We start from the raw sequence: 19,340 nt of genomic DNA, 5'->3' as shown, positions 1-19,340 counted from the left end.
AATAGTACGAAAGCTTATTATGGTGAAAAATGTGGGTAGGAAATCTGTGCAGAGTTAGCTAAGCTGCATTTAAGCTCCTTACATAAACCAGAACCTGGCACAAATGTGGCTTCTGTGTTGCCGTCACAACACAATGGGCTTATGCACAGTAATACTTAACCTGTGTAAGGACAAGTTGAGGTGGAAACTGAAGTAGTAACCCCAAAGTGGATAATTCTCCTCAACGGCCTCGAGAGCGCCACATTTTTCAAGGATGCATACTACAAAGTGTCTCAAGTGTTAAGAGTAATCTTAATGAAAACTTGAAAGAGTTAGCTTTGCTACTACCTATCTGTGTCATGCAAGTCACATTTTAACATAAATTCACTCCAAAACTGAATTATATAGAAAATATATATATATATAAATATATTTATATGTACCATTCAAGGGAGCGTAAGATGCTTCACAGAGAGAACTAGATTGAAAACAAACACAGACAACATCGAGGTCAGAGAGTGGTGAGGAGGAAAATCTTGTTACGCTGCATGCTTTGGTGAATAAACAATGTTTTTTGGTGTTGCAGCTGTTTGCCTCACTTTAGATAGATATGCTGACATATGTTACAGTGCTTTTGCAGATGTATACTCTTTGAACTTTCATGTTTTCTTTCATGCTACAACTCAAAATTCAATCATCCATCAAGACTTTACAGGAGATGAACAGAAGGTGGGACACAATTGTGAAGTGGAAGAGATAGAAAGCATGTTTTTCAATTTCAATTTGTACAACCTAAAATTGGAAAGTTACACCATGCATTTATATGTGGTTCTAAGTCAATAATTAGTAGGGACCAAATTTGCTGAAGTTACAGCGATGTGTCTTTTGGGAGTATACCTGCACCAGCTTTTTAGAGCTGTAGAATTGGAAGTTTTTTTCAAATTCTACTGTACAAAAACATCTTAAACTCAATTAGATCAGATAAAAAGCCATGCTCTCCAATCTTACTATGGATTCTGTCTTTGATTTAGATGCGGACCTTCACCGGGCCCTACTAAGTCATTCCCTGGCAGTACATTAAGGGTCAATATTTTATGGGAAAGTGATGTAGGTTGCTATATTACTTTCCCGATGCAGCAAGAAACTTAACATCCAGTTGCACTGAAATGAAAGAATGTTCCAGATGTGGTATTAAGAAAAAAAGAAAAGAGCCTCAAATCTCAAGCACTTTTTTAGATACTTTTCGGGACAAAAATCTATCCTCTGACATGGAGGACAGATGTCAGAGTCTGTAAATCTATCCTCTGTGATTTTGTTGTGAAAAACACAACACAATCAGCAGATCTGTATTAATAGAGTTGGTTAAAAGAGCAGGGATGGGATGGTTGTATATGGAACACAGTAAAATTGTGCTCTTAATTCTTAATGCACATGCGGTTATAGGTTTAAGTGAGTTTCATGCACATTATGAGTCAATATCACTAGCATATATAAGTATTAGTACCTCACCATTTTTAGAGGGAGCTTAGCACCACAGCAGTAATACATGGTTCCATGAGGTGAGGAAGAGGCTGTTTGTGCACATTATAAAAAGTTCAGGCCCTCACTGTAAGAGTCAGGAAAACATGGCTCCTCCAGCTTGACAGCAAATCTTTACTAAACGCATGTGGCAGGAATCCTTTTGTCCCTGCACAAACGCCAACAATATGCCGCGTACATGAGTAATGGATGCAGGGATGTGGGGCTCATGCCACTCTGTGCCTCGGCAGGCATTTTTAATATTTATTTCATCAAAGCAACAGAACACTTAATTGCGGCACACTGAATGTTAAATAGGGCAGTGTACTCTCTAAAAAGCGCAGGTTAATTGGGCTGCCAGGCTCCAGCGTTGACTTTGATCCAACAGGAAAAGTTCTGCTGACTAATGCCAACATAAATACTTCAGGAAACATTTCATTTACTTCCAATTACCGAAATAATTTATAAACTGAGCTTGCATCACGCAATGAGTCCTCTTTCATGAAAGTTAAAACAAAAAACACTAGCAGTCAGAGGCCCCTGACTAAGTAAGATGTTTCACCCTACTCATCTCTCTCCATCTATTCACCAACAGAGGAGGGGGTACGACAATAAATCAAATTCTTCTTCCCTGCTGTAGTGCTCCGCAGGTCCAGGAGGACAGTGTCCACTTCCTTATACATTAATCTTTTAATGGACTCTCTTTGGCAGCACCACTTTCCTCGACAGGTCAGCAACGATTGCTAAGGTCGTTAGTCCTCCGATAGCTGAAAGATACGATCAGCAACAATGGGAACAAGGTGTGGGAGCAGCAGAGCTGAGCAAGCTTTAGCACTCCAGGTTAAAGAGGGGAGTCAACTTAGAAAGGATTTTTTTTTTTACCAGGAGAGAGGGAGGGGAAACTGGAGTCAATTAGGCATCCAGGAGCAGTTCCTGTATATCATTTTGCAAATGTGTCATCCTTTCAATTAAATTGTTCTGGTATACACAAACTTCCTTGTTATTTTAGACAATATATATAAAAAAAAGTGTGGAGTATATTTGCATTTCACTTGCCATCTTGACAAACCAGTCATATTTTGATTTGCCCTTTTTGAGTAAGCAGCTGGAGAGAATGAACTTAGCTCACATACTTAAGTACAGTTTGGATCAGAAGGTTCTGGCATTGGGAAAAACTTGTGAAATTAAGGATCCCTGGGCTACAACAAAAGTACACTAAAGACAAGAAGAACACTAAAACATGAGTTTTCCAAAAGCTAATTATTGCAATGACCTTATGGATAGATTAACAGATTTGTCCAAAAGTCCAACAGTTTCAGGACACCAGTTTTGTTGGGTAAAAATGATTATTTTGGGTATTTTTGCTTGTTTCAAATGGTTTTTGACAACTTGCTCTACAGTGTTAACTTGTAACGTGCTGGTGTAACATTTGTTCAAAATTAAAATAGTTTAGGTAGTCTTCCTGGCATAACTGTATAGTGAGGTATAGAAACTTCAGACTGGCTATAAGGTTCTATTGTCGGTTTACTGCAGATCTGCTACTAACAAGGTTAACAACACAATGTGAATGATGTTTCAGTTGGAACTACAAAAAGAATAACATCCCATGGTATACCACTACACAAAACTGTCAAGATGGCGTTACTCGGAAACTTTGTGTTTTTGAGAGGTGGTAGTAAAGAACCTGATCTAATATCTAAAGTGTGCATGATAGTGGGTCTTTCGAAGGTTGGTGCTTGACATGACTAGTGCTGTTTTATTGCTTTTATTCAACAATTGTTTCCTTCCTGCCACTCTTCCTCTGTAGCAGTACTGCATCATCTACAAGTACTCTTAAAGTTTGAATCCTCTTAGTGCCGACATTGCTGTTGGTAAAAAATGTTTAAGTTTAAAGTGATGGCCTGCACTTGGCGTTGGCAGACTACTTGAAATTTGGAGAAACTGCTTTGGTTTTATGTCAGTGCTGGAATGCAGATCATGGCTGACTTTGAATAGTCTGACAAAGATCTCTAGTTTAGACTGGAGAGCTGAAGGCTGGAGAGAACTGGATTTTGCTTGTAATGAGCTCCAAGGAGGGCATTTCATTACACACACACACACACACACACACACACACAATAAGACTAGAGCATCTCATCTTAAATAGATCTCAGTCCAACTTGTGATGCTCATGCAAGTTAAAACTGCCTCCAGATGAAATGATACAATGCTATTGTCAAAAAGGACCAGATGGGCTGATGGGGTGAGACTGGGTAAATGTATTTCTTGGTCTACCCTTGGGTTTAAGGGTAACTGGGTAAATGTGGCGCGCCACTTACATCAAGTCCGACGAGAGATTATCCCAATTGCCATTTTCGGAAATTAATTCAGTGACCCAGAGTAATGCGAAATTCATTTGCACACCACTGACTGTCGGGTAGTTGTGTGCAAGCAAGCAAGTAGGCACGTCTCATCCCTACAAAAGCAGACTGAATGAATAAAAAGGTGTGACAAAGGAACACATGACAGCCAAAGAGAATGTCAGCTCGATATTTGGCTTTGCAGTTATGCAGTGGCTCCAAACTGCAAACCCAATAGCCAAGAAATCAACTGTGGTCTTTTGTTCCCGCCTGTAACTCATCAATTTTACTTTAAGTTAATCAGCAAGTACAGAAATAATGTCAATTTAAAGTAAAGGTCTAAATGATATTTGGCTCTCAAGTCATGGACTGAAAACCTGCATATCAAACGGCCAAGAAACCATCAGAGTTCCTGTTTTCACCAACCTATTATTTTTCCAAGAACTGGTTCTCTTTAACATCCTTGAATCACATGTTAGCATAAAACAGGGTTAGGTTTACTATAGGCTTATGCTCCTTAACTAGAGTAACTTTGAATAACTTCGACTCTGTGGTGGCATTATACATCTTCTATGCTATTCCATCACATTTTAGACTAAATACAGGAAGAAAAAGTGACTTATTCTGTCCATGTTACTTGAAAAAAATAAATAAATAAATAAATTTTGGAAATTTTGTGGTTCCAATTCCCTTCCAAGCCACTAATAGCCAAAATGAGCAGGCAATGTTGCTAGGGAAAGGGATGTCTGAGTGCTTATTATGGAGCTGCTAGCTTAGTGACCCAATTTCAGGACTAAACAATTGATGAAGAACTTGGGTTCCTTTGCCCTGCCCTCTATATTTAATATCAGCTTATTGCCAAACTTAATAACCACATTTTTATAAGAAATAAAAACGTGGTTTTGAATTCAAATTCAAATTATATGAAGCAATCATTAAGTCAATGAAGGCATATTTGTCCCTAGACACATCTCTCTATCAAGAACAAGCATTAGTGGTATTGTTCAGGTTATCTTAACCTCCATGTTCCAAATATTATTTTTCAGCTTATCTTTTTTTAAAAGAAATAATTGCCTTGGCCTTCAGTTTAATAAAGTTATTACAGAAATCAAACATTCGCATCAAACATTCATATTCAGGATTATGAATTGCTAACCGATTTTCTATGGGTTAATGTGGCTCTGATTAAAAAAACCTTTAAATCCATCTTATGGGTTTTAAATGTTCCCAGCACCTAATCAGGACTGGGGAACTTAAGTCAGTTCGTGCTTTCAAATCAGGAGCAAGGCAATTTTTACTCTAAACCAGCAACATCTTTTTCGACAAGATAACATTTATGAAGATAGATCAGAGAAAGCAAAAGATGTGCCCTCTTTTGCTGAGTAATTATATTCAAGTTACTAATCAAATTAGGCTGCGGTTTGCATAGCAGTCATCCAACAAAGACGTGTGTGCATACACAAAATAAAACACGGAAGTCAAATTAAGTAAGCAGCGTGGGCTGTTGAACCCTCACTTAGCGCAACAGCATTTCCTCTTATTATATTTTAGAGACAAAAACACTTGGACTGATTGGTTCAGGAATAAATGATCTCTAATTAGTCTAAGTGCTTCAGAGGGAATATTTTAAGGAGAAGGCCTGAATAGCTAGGTTTTATGTTAACATAAAAAGAGCAAAGAAGTAGAAACATTTTTCTTCCCCCCGCCCTCTCAAATAGTAAGCTGTGGAGACATTCGGACAAAGATGGAAGGTGGGTTAGTGGTGTTGTTTGTGTGAGATCCATGACTGACTCCTCTTGTAGTTAAATCAATAAACCATGAAGCATGAACACTTAAAAAGGAAAAGTCTGGGATCAGACAGTTTGAAAATGTGAAGATCAGATATTGTATAATTCTGTATTTGTTATTCAAGTCACACGTACCAGGAATCAAAGCGATAAAAAGGGAACGGTATCATGGTAGCCAGCCCAGCTCTCTCTTTCTTTCTCTCTCTCTCAGCAGAACAATTACTTTCTAGAACAATTACATCCGATATGAGCATAGAAATCAGTCAGGTGAATAATACAGCACAAGACAGATTTAACACGTACAATCCTTTACAAGTTCAACTGAATAGATGAGATGAGAGACACTACAGAAATATCTTCACTTCTCTTTGTTTGTTGATTGTAGCGTTATAACACACACAATCTGATCAGTTTGATCCATTTCACACTGTTCTATTCTTTATGATATAAAATTTATCCTTGACAATTTTGTATGTGTTCTATGTGATATTTAAATGTCTCTCAAAAGAAATATACATTTCTCCAGTGACAAAAACTAAGACTTAACTCTGAGTCAATAGCAATATGCCCATTCTTTTTTGCAAAACTGTTCCAATCCATTCAGATTGGATGGAAGTACCAGTGAGCACTGATTTTTAGATTGTCATTTAGTTTTAGGTTTGCATTTTTGGCTGGGCTATTCCAACATCGATGTGCAGCTACTTAAGGGCCCGAATGCAGATGCTTGCCATGGATTTTCGTTTGGAAAAATGGTGAAAATACACCATTTTTATTTTACAATTACTTCACAAGCGCTTTGTGCTATCCTGCAACATAATATCACAGTAAACTAGAAAATGTCTGAAGTGCGAAGACTAGGTTCCTAGCAGTTGGTTGGAACCCAACATTCTGATGCTAAAAAGCAGCAACAATGCTACAACAAACATTTTACTTTAAACAATGTACTCAATAGCATGTAGAGAGTCACAGACATAAAAAAAAATAAAAATCATATCTTTACTTCGTGGCACTTTGTTACCGAAAACAAGCTCATCTCTTAGCAACAGATTAACAACCAATATTGTTATTGTTCAAAAAACATAAGATTTCTTCTGCTCTTTTGAAATAATGCTCATCTTACACTACATACCACTTAACAAGAATTGTGCAGTTGGTGAATTTTGCAGAAAAGTGAAAATGTTTTGGTTTTCTTTATGTCATTGGTGATATTCAACACAAACGTAAAAATCCGTTTTATACTTCGTGGCAGTTCATTACCAGAAGAAAACACTCATCCTTTAACACCAAATTAATAACAATACCTGCCAAAGCGCTCGTCAGTTGGACCCAAGTCAACGGTTCTGATGCTAAATATTAGCAACAATGCTAAGCTTAGCTAAGGTGTACTCAATACAACGTGGAGAATTACAACCATGTTGACTAACATGGACTCATTACATTCAGTATGCTAAAATTAGTGTTTAAGCAAAAATTTGCCAAAATGCTGTCAGTGGCATGTGGGGTATCACTAGCATGTTTTCTTACTTTGACTTGCTCCATTCAGTAAACTAAAGATAGATAATCAATAAAAATTTGCTAAAATGGTTATTACAGGCAAAAGGCTGATGTAGTGTGGGGAGCAGTGAAATGCTAATTTTTTTATGGTAATGTTAATGCACTGCCTTGCTGTCCTATGCATTGCTATACTGAATTCAAAGTTTGCAGCCAAAAGCATCCCAGGTCCTCCACCTTACTACACAAAGTGTTTTACTCAATATTTTTGCTTTGTTTTACCCTTCTGAGTTTTTTTTTTCTACTACTGGATCCAAGTCTACACTTCACCTAGAAGAACTTTTCTGCAACATTAATGCAATGACCAATTATCAATGTTCATTTTATGGGAAACTCTCAGTTTTAAGACAACTGCCTTCTCTGAAGAAAAAAAACCCCTGTAAGACCGCTTCTTGTGTAAACCTTTCTTCCCCAGATCAGAATCTGAAAATAATTTACATGCCGTTTCCACTAGCATGTGTGCAATTCATATTCAATCAACCACTTAATTTTTTTTCTGAAAGTTGCAGCAAGAAAAATAAAAAAAAAAAGTCTTTCAAGGCCGCTTTTATTTTATATTTAATGATTTTTCTGAGTCAAAGCTAATAGAAAAGAATACACTGAAGTACAAGTGAGTTAAAGTAAATCATTTGGGCATATACAATAGTTAATTAACTAAATGAGGCCCTGATGAATAGGACATAATGATTTTATTCAAGACTGACCGTGATATGAAGTGTCATGCTTGGCTATAGAACAAAGACTTGTACGTTGACGGAATGTAGTTTCTAGTTCAGTGATGAAGAAACGTGCTTGCCTTGCTTTCCTGTCACAATCTTTACACACAGCCCCATGTAAGAAAGAAAACGGTTCCCCTAGTTACAGCCACAGCACACTTTATTAAAGTGTCATACTTCAAAAAACTTGGCTCTAACGGTTCAAAAGACATTAAATGGTCTCCAGTGTTTCCGTTCTTATGAAAAACCTGCAATTTTGAGTACTGTTGAACTGCACGATGGATCACAAGGCTATTTGTGATCACAGGTTGTGTACAGAGAAATACAGCGCCATGCAGAAGTGCTTGAAAAGTATTTGCACAACTATTTTCTACCTTAGAAATAGCTTTTTGAAACTATGATTTCATTTATGAAAGAAAAGATCAACTGGATCCTACAAAGAAATGTAATTGCCTGATTTGTTAAATCATGAAATGATTAAATTTCAGGGTCAGTTTTGTTAATCACAAGCCTAATAAAAGTCCGAAGAATCTCTTAAATGTAAAATGTTGACAACATGAAGTAGGCTTCATGTTGACAACAGGAAAACAAAGTGGCTCTTGTGGAAAGCAGAGTGGGACAAAATTCATCTAAATTGATGTGAACGACACATTGGCAGTACTCGCAAATGCGTACTTTTTCCACATGGGTCCTAGTTGATTTGGGTAACAATCTTCCCCTAATAAATGCAACAATTTACATGCTGCATTTTGTAGTTACAGTAGTTATTTTTGTCAATAACATGTATAGGTAAAATACAAAAAGAAACCTGCAACGGGGAGCAAATATGTTTCCACATCACCCCAGGCATTTCTGACATCGGAGAATTCTACACAGGAAGCTGTTCCTGCTAGAGCCCTCAAGGACAAGGTAGAAATAGCCATCTCAGCAAGCCTCGTCTTTCCCTGTCTGAATTTTAGAGGATGGTTCCATTACACATCAAAGCAAGAGTGCTTTTTTTAAATCTTGTAAACACATGCATATTGCTAATTACACAGCATATCACCTTAAAAGACTTCCACCTCCATCAAAGTCACGACTGTTGAGAGACAACCATTTCTGTTCTCCTTTTCTTCACTTCTCTCGCCAAGACGGGATTAAAAGCTGGTTATCGTTCAATTCCCTTAATGTCGCCTCTCTGCTGCCTGTCATTTTGTGCTAATTAAATTTCTTCCAGGGCATTGCTGTATTGGCTGTCTGACAGGTAACATTATAAAGCGTGACCTCCATTGCATTATTATCCTTCCAACAGCTCAGAAATTTCTGCCAGTGGGGGAAGTGTGGGACGAAGGCAAGACAGTTCCCCAACTTGCGTCAAGTTGATGCACTTGTCAGGTTGTGTCAAATCAAATGTTATCAAGCAAATTCACATCTACTCATTGTGCTAGCAAGAACACTGAGGGAAAAAAAGCAAGTCAACTACTATTTTTATGCATTCTTCTTGCGTAGATTTGAAAAATATGAAGATCAAGTATAAAATCCCATCAGCCGTGAGAGATTTCCAAGCTTCCTCCCAGTGACGGAAATTTGAGGTTGACTCCTTTCTGAGTAGGGGGCAAGAGCTGGGGCTCTTGGGAGCTTCTGCCAGCAATCAGGTATGTTTTTGGTGTAAGATTCCTGCTTCAGGTTGACTCCGCAATGAAATATGCATGACTATGACGGTAGTTGAATAAAATGTTTATGTAAGAATGGGAAAATGCTCATTAAGGACATCGACGCCACAGACTTCGGGTTCACCCAGCATCCTTCTTTTTTCCTGTCTTCTCAGAGGCTGCTTTTTCCGTCACACTCGCCTCTGTGTGTGTATTTGTGTGTGAAAGCAACAATGTGTTAGAACAAACAAGTGCTATGTTCAATTGTCCATTCACTAAGCTCAGCAGGGTGTGAGGGCTCCTCTGGGCAGCAGGTCCAACACACTGACTGGCTGTCGGAATTCTTTTCAGGGCTTGAAATGTTTCTGTGCAGCGGTGGTAAAAGTGCTCAATTTCTTTTCTTTTCTTTTTTTTTTTTTTAATCTCAAACTGCTAATTTGTACACGTTTATTCTCTTTGCACAAAAGTAATCTGTTGCTGAACACTTCTGGGTAACTGTTTGACTACCAAGGCATATTTCCAAAAACCAAAGACATTTGAAGTGTTTTTTTTTTTTTTTAAAGAAATTAGCTCACTAAAGTAACCCCGTTTACCTTAGTAGGATGGTGTGTGTCTTCTAGTTTAAACAGAGGTAGTTTTCAGGAGAAATTTTCATTTGATTTTGAACGACATTTGTAGGAGGAGGAATATTGTTGCTTTTCTGGTAAAGCCAAATGCGCGTCATGTTAGGCCAACATATGTTTATGGTTTTATTTAAAGACCATGATATAGTCCTTTACAGAAGTATATGGATGCATATCCTTTTGTAGAGATGGAGCTGTGTAGGTTTGTCCCACATACCCATTCCTAGTTACCTGCAAGATAATGGGCTTTTACTTTTCATACAAGAACAAATAGTCAGAAACTGCCAGAAATTTAGCCCTGCTGCACATTTAAACCCTTATATAATTTAAAAAAAATACTAACTCAACGAGAAGTCATACCGTAGAAAGAATGGGCTAATCATAAAAAATGAAAATTATCGAGCTTTAATTGATCTTCATTGCATTGTGAGGAAAGACCTTTTGGCAGCGCTCAGGTAGTGCCCTCAGATGAATCTCCTGTCCTGTTAATGAGGGTATTCATGCTGCGACAGCTGTGCAAAGAGCAAACACAATTATGCATCACCCAGAGGATGATCCAAGTAGGCAAAAACACAAGTAGGCATAATTCATTGATGCTGACCTTTTGGTTACCTCTTACTTTGACTGACTGGAACAAAGAAAAATAGCTTTAAATCAGTTCCAAATGATATTTGATGTGCTGTTCAACGTGCTTTCAAACAACATTGTAATGGTGGATGGATCTGCATTGCCAGCTGCTATATCACAACGTAGCTAATCCTTTTTATTTGAATCTTTTCATAAACTTTGTTGTCATAGGTTCCAAGACATTTTGTAGTACATCTGTATATTTGCTTTTTGTTTAGATCTTTTCACTATATTAAGACGGATCACAGAGAATTTATGGAATAAAGAAGGGCTGCAGTCCAGCAACTTTTAGATGTGCTTCTGCTGCACCACACCTGAATAGAATAATTAAGGTTCTGGAGAACTGATCTACACCAGGTGGAGGTCATTAAGCCATTTCATTCCAGTGTTTTGTACCTGTGGCACATCTAAAAACTGCAGGACTGCGGCCCTCGAGGACTGGAGTTTGACACCCCTGGTGTAGATGTTCCTTACTCAAACAAGGAAGACGCTTAAACCAAATTCCTTACACCTTATGACTGAGATGAAACAATGGGGTTAGTTCTGATCCCGAGTTGCTCAAGCTCCGAAACAAATACTATTTGGTTACATAAGAGGTTGAACTGGGATAGTCTCTTTCTTTCACAAAAACAACATATGGAAACAAAGCTATGTGCATTTCTGGTATCTAGGATAGTTTGCCATTTATATTTGTATAAATAGTGGACAATTTTCCACAACATGTAACAATCAAATGCTGATGTTGGCATAATAAAGAGTAATCAATATACAAAATTTTTAGCTTAACAAGAGATAATAGTCACAACAAAATATATACACATTTACCATTAAAAGGAAAAAAACATGAACACATTTTAGGTAAAGTATTTTAATTTAGAGTTATTTATTTTGTTTATGTTGCAATAGCCTATGTTCTCTTATTTAGAAATGTTCCTAAATCCATCAGTAATTTCCACTCCAGAATTTTTAATTTTTTTTAAATGCAGTGATGCCTGATGGGAAGAGTATCACAGCATTTCATTTAGAGTTGCCTTGTTCCCTAGCTCTGCCTTCTATAAATCTTTTAAAGAGGTTGCATTTCCCAAAATTCATTGCACCATTTACTCATGCACTATTTACCAAGTCAGTAAACCTTTTCAGGTATTAGTGACCTTATGTCAAACATCGTTTTTAGTTGAGATTTTTTTTGTAGCACTACATAGTTATGTGTCCCAAAGCCTCAATGTCCAAACTACATCAACTAACACAAAAGGTAAAGCAAAACTCAGAGTACTGTATGGAATGATTCAGTGGAAAATATCCAGACTGGCCATTCCAAAACCAGCAGATACTTTGAGTCGAAGCTATTTATGTTTAGCACTGGCTGTATGATCAGGGTCGTAGTCTTTTGAATGTCAACCTTTGCCTTAGTCTCAAGCATTTAACAACCCCAGCAACTTTTCTTCTTCGATTCATCAACTTTTCCATCACTGTTAAAAATAGATGCATCCCTACAGCTGTACTGCCACCATGCTTCAAAGTGGGGATAGTGCGTTGTAATAACAGTGGTAGTCAAGAGTAATCTAATTTAAAGGGACATATGCAGGCCAGAGGTGGTTATTTAAGTTACTTGATATGTAAGGAGTGGACAAGTCTAAAATGTTCTGAGAACATAACGTTATAGGCAGTTGTCGGATCGTCCAGTTGGATAGCGAGTAAACTATCACCAGGTGAATCAGACACTGAAGAATCAGGAAAGATGGAGAATTTTCAAATCTCAAAGTGATGGATTCATCTTCTGGCTGGTTTCTGTCAGATTAAATTACACAACTCAAACATGGTTTTATTAATTTACATGGCACAGCTCTGATAATTTTGCATCACTAGGAGGGGAGAATATGGCATTCTGGCAGCAAGGCAACAACAGTTGTCACTGTTGCCGTGCAACAAGAAGATCATGGGTTTAAGTATTTGGTTTTGGCCTTTCAGCATGCAATTCACATTTTCTATTTCTGTATGCCTGGGTTCTTTACGGCAGAAAAATGCATTCAAATTAGCTGGAAAGTCTGTATTGAACAAAAGTATGGGAGTGAGTAGGCATAGTTATCTGTCTTGTAGATCTATGTGTTTCACTGAAAGGAACTAAGAGTAGAAAAAATGCTCACAGGCAGTTCAAGCAAGTCAGTCAAAACAATGTACAGACGTCGCCAGACTCTGACAATGCCTCTTGGATACATTTGACTGTATTGCTGTATTGCCAGCTCAAACAGCACTTAACTAAGTTTGACAACAAAAGTGTACACATTTCTTACCATTTCTAAACTTGGACTGCAAGTATGGCATTACTTCCTTCTAGAAACTAAGCTTTTTTTTTGTTTGTTTTTTGGTCATTTAGTAGCTACAATGGGAAAATAAATTAAATCAAAAATAAAAAGGAGCCTAGGAGGCAAGCCAGAAATACCCAACAAAGCCAATTACCCATCTGCAACATCTGCTGTGACTCAGTATTCAATTTACCTAACAAACATCCAATACAGTGCAGCATTTAAGGTTTATTTACTCAATTGCCCTACTTGAAAATAGGCCATAAAACTATTTATCACATTCCCTCTAATAAAAATCTAATGATGTTTATTTTGATACAGATCTTGTGCCCACAAGACAGACAATTTAGAATTTAATCGGTTCATAGCTGGGTCACTTATTGCTCAGTAAACAATTATTTTTGATGCAAAGGCAATGTTAAGTAAGTAAGTAAACTTTATTATCCCCAAGGGGCAATCTGTTGTACAGATAATAGTTAAAAAAATAAAAATAAAATAAAAATCACAAGAAATTAATAGACATCAATCAAAATCACTCAATCACACACACACTATTGCTATGTGTTGTCAATTTAATTGAAACTGTGCTATTTTATTAATAGCATAGCTTAGTTTCAATGATGGACTTTTTTTGTTTATAAAAATATTTGGGGCAGCAGGGTTCATACTTGGACATTCATTAAACATGAAAGGAACAAGCGAGAAAAACTACAGGGTCTATCGCAGTAGATAACTTACTGTCATCATTTTCATGAAAATGAAAAAAATAATGGATCAAAAGATCTTGTGCATGTTATAAGTGACAGTTGAGGAGCTCATATCGCGTAGAGGACATTAAAGCCCTCAATCCGTTAGCAGAAATTTTTAGAGACATTTATGGGAAGATATAACATAAATCCAATCTTCAAAGTATGTTTTAACTTTAATATGCTGTGTTTTGAGTTTTGACTGCTGCCAAAGTAGCACATCACTGCATCACTAATCTGGCCAAGATTAAATCTGTCTTGTGACAAACCTAAAAAGGTACTTTGCTCTTATTTTTCTTCAAGCTGCTGAAATTGCCCTTAACTTGCTACAAATCATCAAGAAGCAAGGAAATAAAAAGTGGCCATTGATGCAAAAACTGAGAATGAATGACAGACTAGGGATTTATCTGCATGATAACTGTTACATTTGCCCATGAGTTCTGAAGTGATTGTGGTTGCATCTAATAAATCTAAAAATACAACTTGGTGATAAGTGTATAACTGATAATTCTAACATACCATCATTTTTTTTTATTAACTTTGATTTACAAGCAGGGTTGGAAATTAGCAGCCACCACTGGCCAAAGCCAGGTACATTTGAGAAACCCCCACGCTTTTCAGGAGAACAGTATTCAACATCTATCACTGACCTGTTAGGTGCAGCAATTTGTGCGGACTGCCGTCAGAATGCTGCCAATGCCATCATCTGAAAAAGAGGAAAGGAACAGAAATGTTGATATTTTCCTGGTATAAAATGGCTGGCAGAAACCACCAAACTTTCTCCAGAGAAAACAAGCGATGAACAGAGAGCAAAATGGCAAATGTAAACAGCGAGAGTGAGTTTTGTGACTGGCTAGTAACTATGGCTAACATAACTATGTCTAAAAACACTTTGTTAAAGCTCAGTTTATGACAGTGTGTTTGTTATAGGGTAATTCACAACATTGTTGACGCTGTTAGTCATAAAAAAATCTCAATACATCAGTACAAAATAGTAGATATCAGGGAAAGAATTGTGGACCTTCTAATGTTTGGGTCACCTATGTACACGATTTCTAGACACCTGCTTGTGCCAAAATGATCTGTTTACACAGATCTACATCATGATAAAGGTAGAAGACATGTTGCAATGCAAAACATCTGCATCAACCACAAAACAAAAAGAGAAGACCTCTTGGAGATGCTGTCGAAAGCAAATACTAAGGAAATGTGTGCAAACGTCTGCATCAGAAAAAAGAAAAATATTCCCCTCTTACAATTTTAACAAAAATTAAAAGTAATTCTGATAATCTAACTGAAAGGAATGATTTAAAGTGATTTAATGTCAGACCAGACGTCAGTATATTAAATATAAATTTGTTGCTTTATATACTCCATGGAAAAATGAAAAATTAATCAATATGCTTTGATTGGGTCCGAGATTGTAAATAAGAAGCAAAAAGGGACAAAAAAAAACATGTGGGTATAAAATGGAGATATGGAATTGTGCAGTTGGCATCTAGCATTAGTGTGCATGTGTGCAAACATAAATACGATAGTGTCATTTTTTTAATAGTGAAATTCTAGGAAATTAAAAATACATATTTTCTCATTTTTACTCAAGAGTTCCTACAGTGTATGAAAATGTTTTGAGTTGTTTGTACAAACTTAGCAAAGAGCCCCTTTGAATAAAATCACAGATGCTTCAGTTGCATGCTATAATAAGGAATGTGTCTTTAAAAATATATAAGAGGGTCAGCGGTTTCCCCTACTCCTTGGAGCTCTGACCATTACTGCTCGCTCCTGTACAATCCGATTATTTAAAACAGTATCTCGATTGATTTTGTGCTTCCGGCATTCTTCCGTTTGCATTAAGCATGTTCGCAACCGAGATAACTGTCTGAAGAGGAGCCGTACTTGGCTTCAAATTGAAGGTGTGAAGTCTTGCGTTAACATTTCACCCAGCTTAATTTGTTGACTCAAAAACTGTGGTTACAGCTTGAAGAGTTCACACAGAAAACCGCAGTTTCTTTTGTGACTGCCTAATCTGGACTGAGAAATGAGATTTGCATCATGTCCTTTGAAACCTACTGAGTGCCAATCACGATGCATCCACATCCTTTGAAGACATGAGCATCAAAAGAATTTCAAAATGCTAGACCGTTACCATTTTCTAGCAATGGCTGTCAGTAATGGTACGATGGTAAACAAGGCATTGCCATGTTGAGACGTTCAGAGTTTATGCACGAGAATTTAATTCACAATTCACTTAAAAGAAAACCATAACTTTCTAGGGCAACAAAAACAGAATGGGTGGAATAAAAATATTGTAAGTCATTACGAGTGCAGCTCACCCACTCCGGAGAATTGCACATTAAAAGGAGAAGCAAGTCTAGACTTTGTTTTTGTTGTCGCTTTTGATCTTGCCCAATAGAGACGCCTTGGACTCCCCAACAGACTTGATAATCCTTTGTACACCTCCTCTCAAAACTTCACAACTTGGCATTATATTTGCTAATTAAACTGATACGATACAAGAGCTTTAAAGCTAATGATGGAAAAGTAGGAATTTTCTAAAGGCCCCCAGATTCTCCCTGTTTTCTGAGAACCATAATGGTTCAGCAAAAAACATATTGTGAAAAATGGGGAGATCAGCAGGGGGAATAAACAGTAATGGAGTTGTTAGCACTGTTGCAAGTAACAGGTACAGGATAAAAATTAGGGGGCCCTGTGCATGTCCACGTTTTCTCAGGGAACCCCGGCTTGATCCTATTCTTCATGTTCTCTTCAAAGTTACCTGTGAGGAATCAAAGCTTTTAATCAGGCCATATTGTTGTAAAGCATGACTACTTTCACATTATCGTAAATGTAATGTCCTTTAAAATTAAAGGATGAAATTGTATTCTCTCAGTGCTATCAACTTTGAGAATAAAATATTTATTTGCCAAAAGAAAATATACAATCCGACAGGTGCCACGATGAAGAGGTTAGTGTATGTTTGCCACTTCTTTTCATTTCCATTCAGTGCTAGTTCACAGCGTGGTAAACACCACTGAATGGCTCACTGTAATTAGCGGTAAATAGATCAAAAATGGCCTTTTAACTGATCATCATGTAGCCCAATATTTCGTTTGACATCCTGAAAATACTTACGAACTTACAACCCACAATATGGCACGGTAAAACCCATGGAAAATATTGGTATTAAAGGTGTATCTATTTATAGCTGACTCCCAAACCCCTCAATAACCCTCCCTGCCATTCTTGTTCTTCAAAGATCTATTTTTTTTTTAACTGCCCTCCCTTTTTCTCCCAGTATCTGTGAGAGTCTGGCACTGAGCTCCCGAAATACAATTCCTCCCCTGTCAGTACCCCACCGCCTCCCTCTCACCTCCATCCATCTGTCTCTATCTCTCTCTGCCTGCATCTTGTCCCCAACCCCCCTACCCTTGGTTGCCTCTTGTGTCCTGCTGACTGACTATTCTGCAGCCAAAGTATTGTGCAAAATGCTGCTTTCTTTTCCCCTAAAGCAACAGTCATTGCTTGACCCTTCTGGTCTGTCTTCATTCTGGGCAATTTCCTTCACTCTCTGCTGGGAGTGTCACAAACGCTGTTTGTAGTGTGAATTGTTCTCACCCGTCACTGCTTCCCACCTGTCCTGGTTATATGCGTCTCCCAGCACATTCCCTCCCGTGCAACTCTTTTCTCCATTTGTCACACTCATCTTTGTCTGCCACTGCTGGACTGGAGCCTTCAAATATTTTACAATGACATTGCTTCATTAGGTGTTAGCTTAAACATCTAAAACACACTTCAAAACGCACGATGCATGTGTATATGGGTGACACCACACAACATGCACCCAAAAGCAACCAATGACAATGGCAATAATCACCTACACTAATCCATTTAGAGCCTTTGTCACTGGTGCTAGCACAAAAAGGGGATTGAGTGGGATTTCTCTGGCTCTTCTGAATGAGCTAAATTCTTTGCAGAGCTGGCAAGATGTGTCAAAGTCAGCCTGGAAAACCTTGTTAAACAAAACTAATCTGACTTGAGAGTTTTCCGCCACAAGGGAACGCAAACCAGGAAGTAAACATAAACACTATAAAGTGACATGCTATGACTATAAGTTTGACCTTCAGAGGAAGCAAAAGATGAAGAGAAAATACAACTCATGTTCCCCTAATTCTCTGGTCTGTAATATCAAGATATACACATTAAACTCAGATACTTTCCGTCACACAGAAGACCAGACAGTATGAAATTCTTACTATAAGATGACGTTGAGTAAAGCAGTTTTTTCAGTATCCTGCCTCTCATATCTTGGTAACTGTAATGTAACAACAGCTTTGGTGCACTACATAAAACAAAGAATGGGAGGTTCTGAATTAGGAACAGACTCAACCTACACTAGATTTTGATTTCATTATACAAACACCAGCCTGCTCTACCATTAATAGAATCAGTCATTTGGACGAGGTCAGAATATTATTTATTGGAACAAAATTAGGCATGAAAAGTAATTTTAATCTGTCTTGTTAGTTGTTAAAAACAAATCAATACTGGCCAGTCAAAGAATTACCTTTGTAAACCAAAGAGTTTTTAACAATCTGTTATTTGTAACTTTTTGAGTCAATAAACATCCTTTCACTTTCACATATTCTCAAAAAATCCACTTCTCAGCCCTTCGAAAATCAAAAGTTGATTTTCAACTCTAGCAGTGAAGTCAAGTAAACAAACAGAAGTCACTGTGTCTAAGCAACACCTGTTCCTGCAAGGAAGCTTTTCTAAAATGACTCGCATCAACAGTCTTCAACATTCTTTGTTTAAACAAACAAAGCTCAAAACTACAAGTAATCACACTATATTAGGCTTTGGACAGAACCAAGCCAATCATTTATTTGTGTTTCCAGGCTTAAAGTATGTGCAAATGCATATAAAATGTGCTTAGACTGTAACACCAGACAAATACTTGTAATTAACTTGCCAGCAAAGCATGGATAAAAGTCAGGCTCTATTTCATTTCATCTTGCCTTCTGTTGGGTAAATTGTTTAATTAATTTTGTCTTCAATAGGTGTTTGAACCTGACACCTTCCATACAAATATTCATATACAATGGGCAAAAAACTTCGTAATGAAATTAATAGATGCTAGCATTGAAAATGCAAAACCAAGGTAGCAAAATACAGTAAATCTTTGCAATTTAGTAATAATTATATCCTTTCACAAGCTTTTAATATTCACTCTATTATCCAAATGGATTATTTTTCTTGAAACAAATTCAGATCGTCAACAGTTTGATGTTAAAGGAGCAGTGCAGTATTTTTAATTGAGGATTTGTCAAAATCCTTAATTCAAAAATCCGTACAAGATAAATGCAAGTCAGTTGGTCTCCAACTGAGACAATATAAGAGAAGCTAATGCTGCATGTTTTTTGGTAGTGACTATTTACTGGAGGCAATTCATCACTAATGATTTTCCTGTGTGAAGCATGTGCCAAGATAGAAAACACACCTTTAATTTTTTTTATTATTATT

General features: G+C 37.3%; 1 long non-coding RNA gene across 1 annotated transcript in view; it reads right to left on the bottom strand.

Moving 5' to 3' along the window:
• LOC122826345 overlaps positions 1-19,340 on the bottom strand; it is a 70,770-nt gene that overhangs the window by 22,230 nt on the left and 29,200 nt on the right. Inside the window, exon 3 of the long non-coding RNA XR_006369769.1 lies at positions 14,471-14,526. This is a non-coding gene — a long non-coding RNA (uncharacterized LOC122826345). The remainder of the gene's footprint in view (positions 1-14,470; positions 14,527-19,340) is intronic.

Source organism: Gambusia affinis, linkage group LG23, assembly GCF_019740435.1.
Source record: "Gambusia affinis linkage group LG23, SWU_Gaff_1.0, whole genome shotgun sequence".
Classification (NCBI taxonomy): Eukaryota; Metazoa; Chordata; class Actinopteri; order Cyprinodontiformes; family Poeciliidae; genus Gambusia; species Gambusia affinis.
The sequence above is the reverse complement of the archived record's forward strand: the minus strand, read 5'-3'. Positions and strand labels throughout refer to the sequence as shown.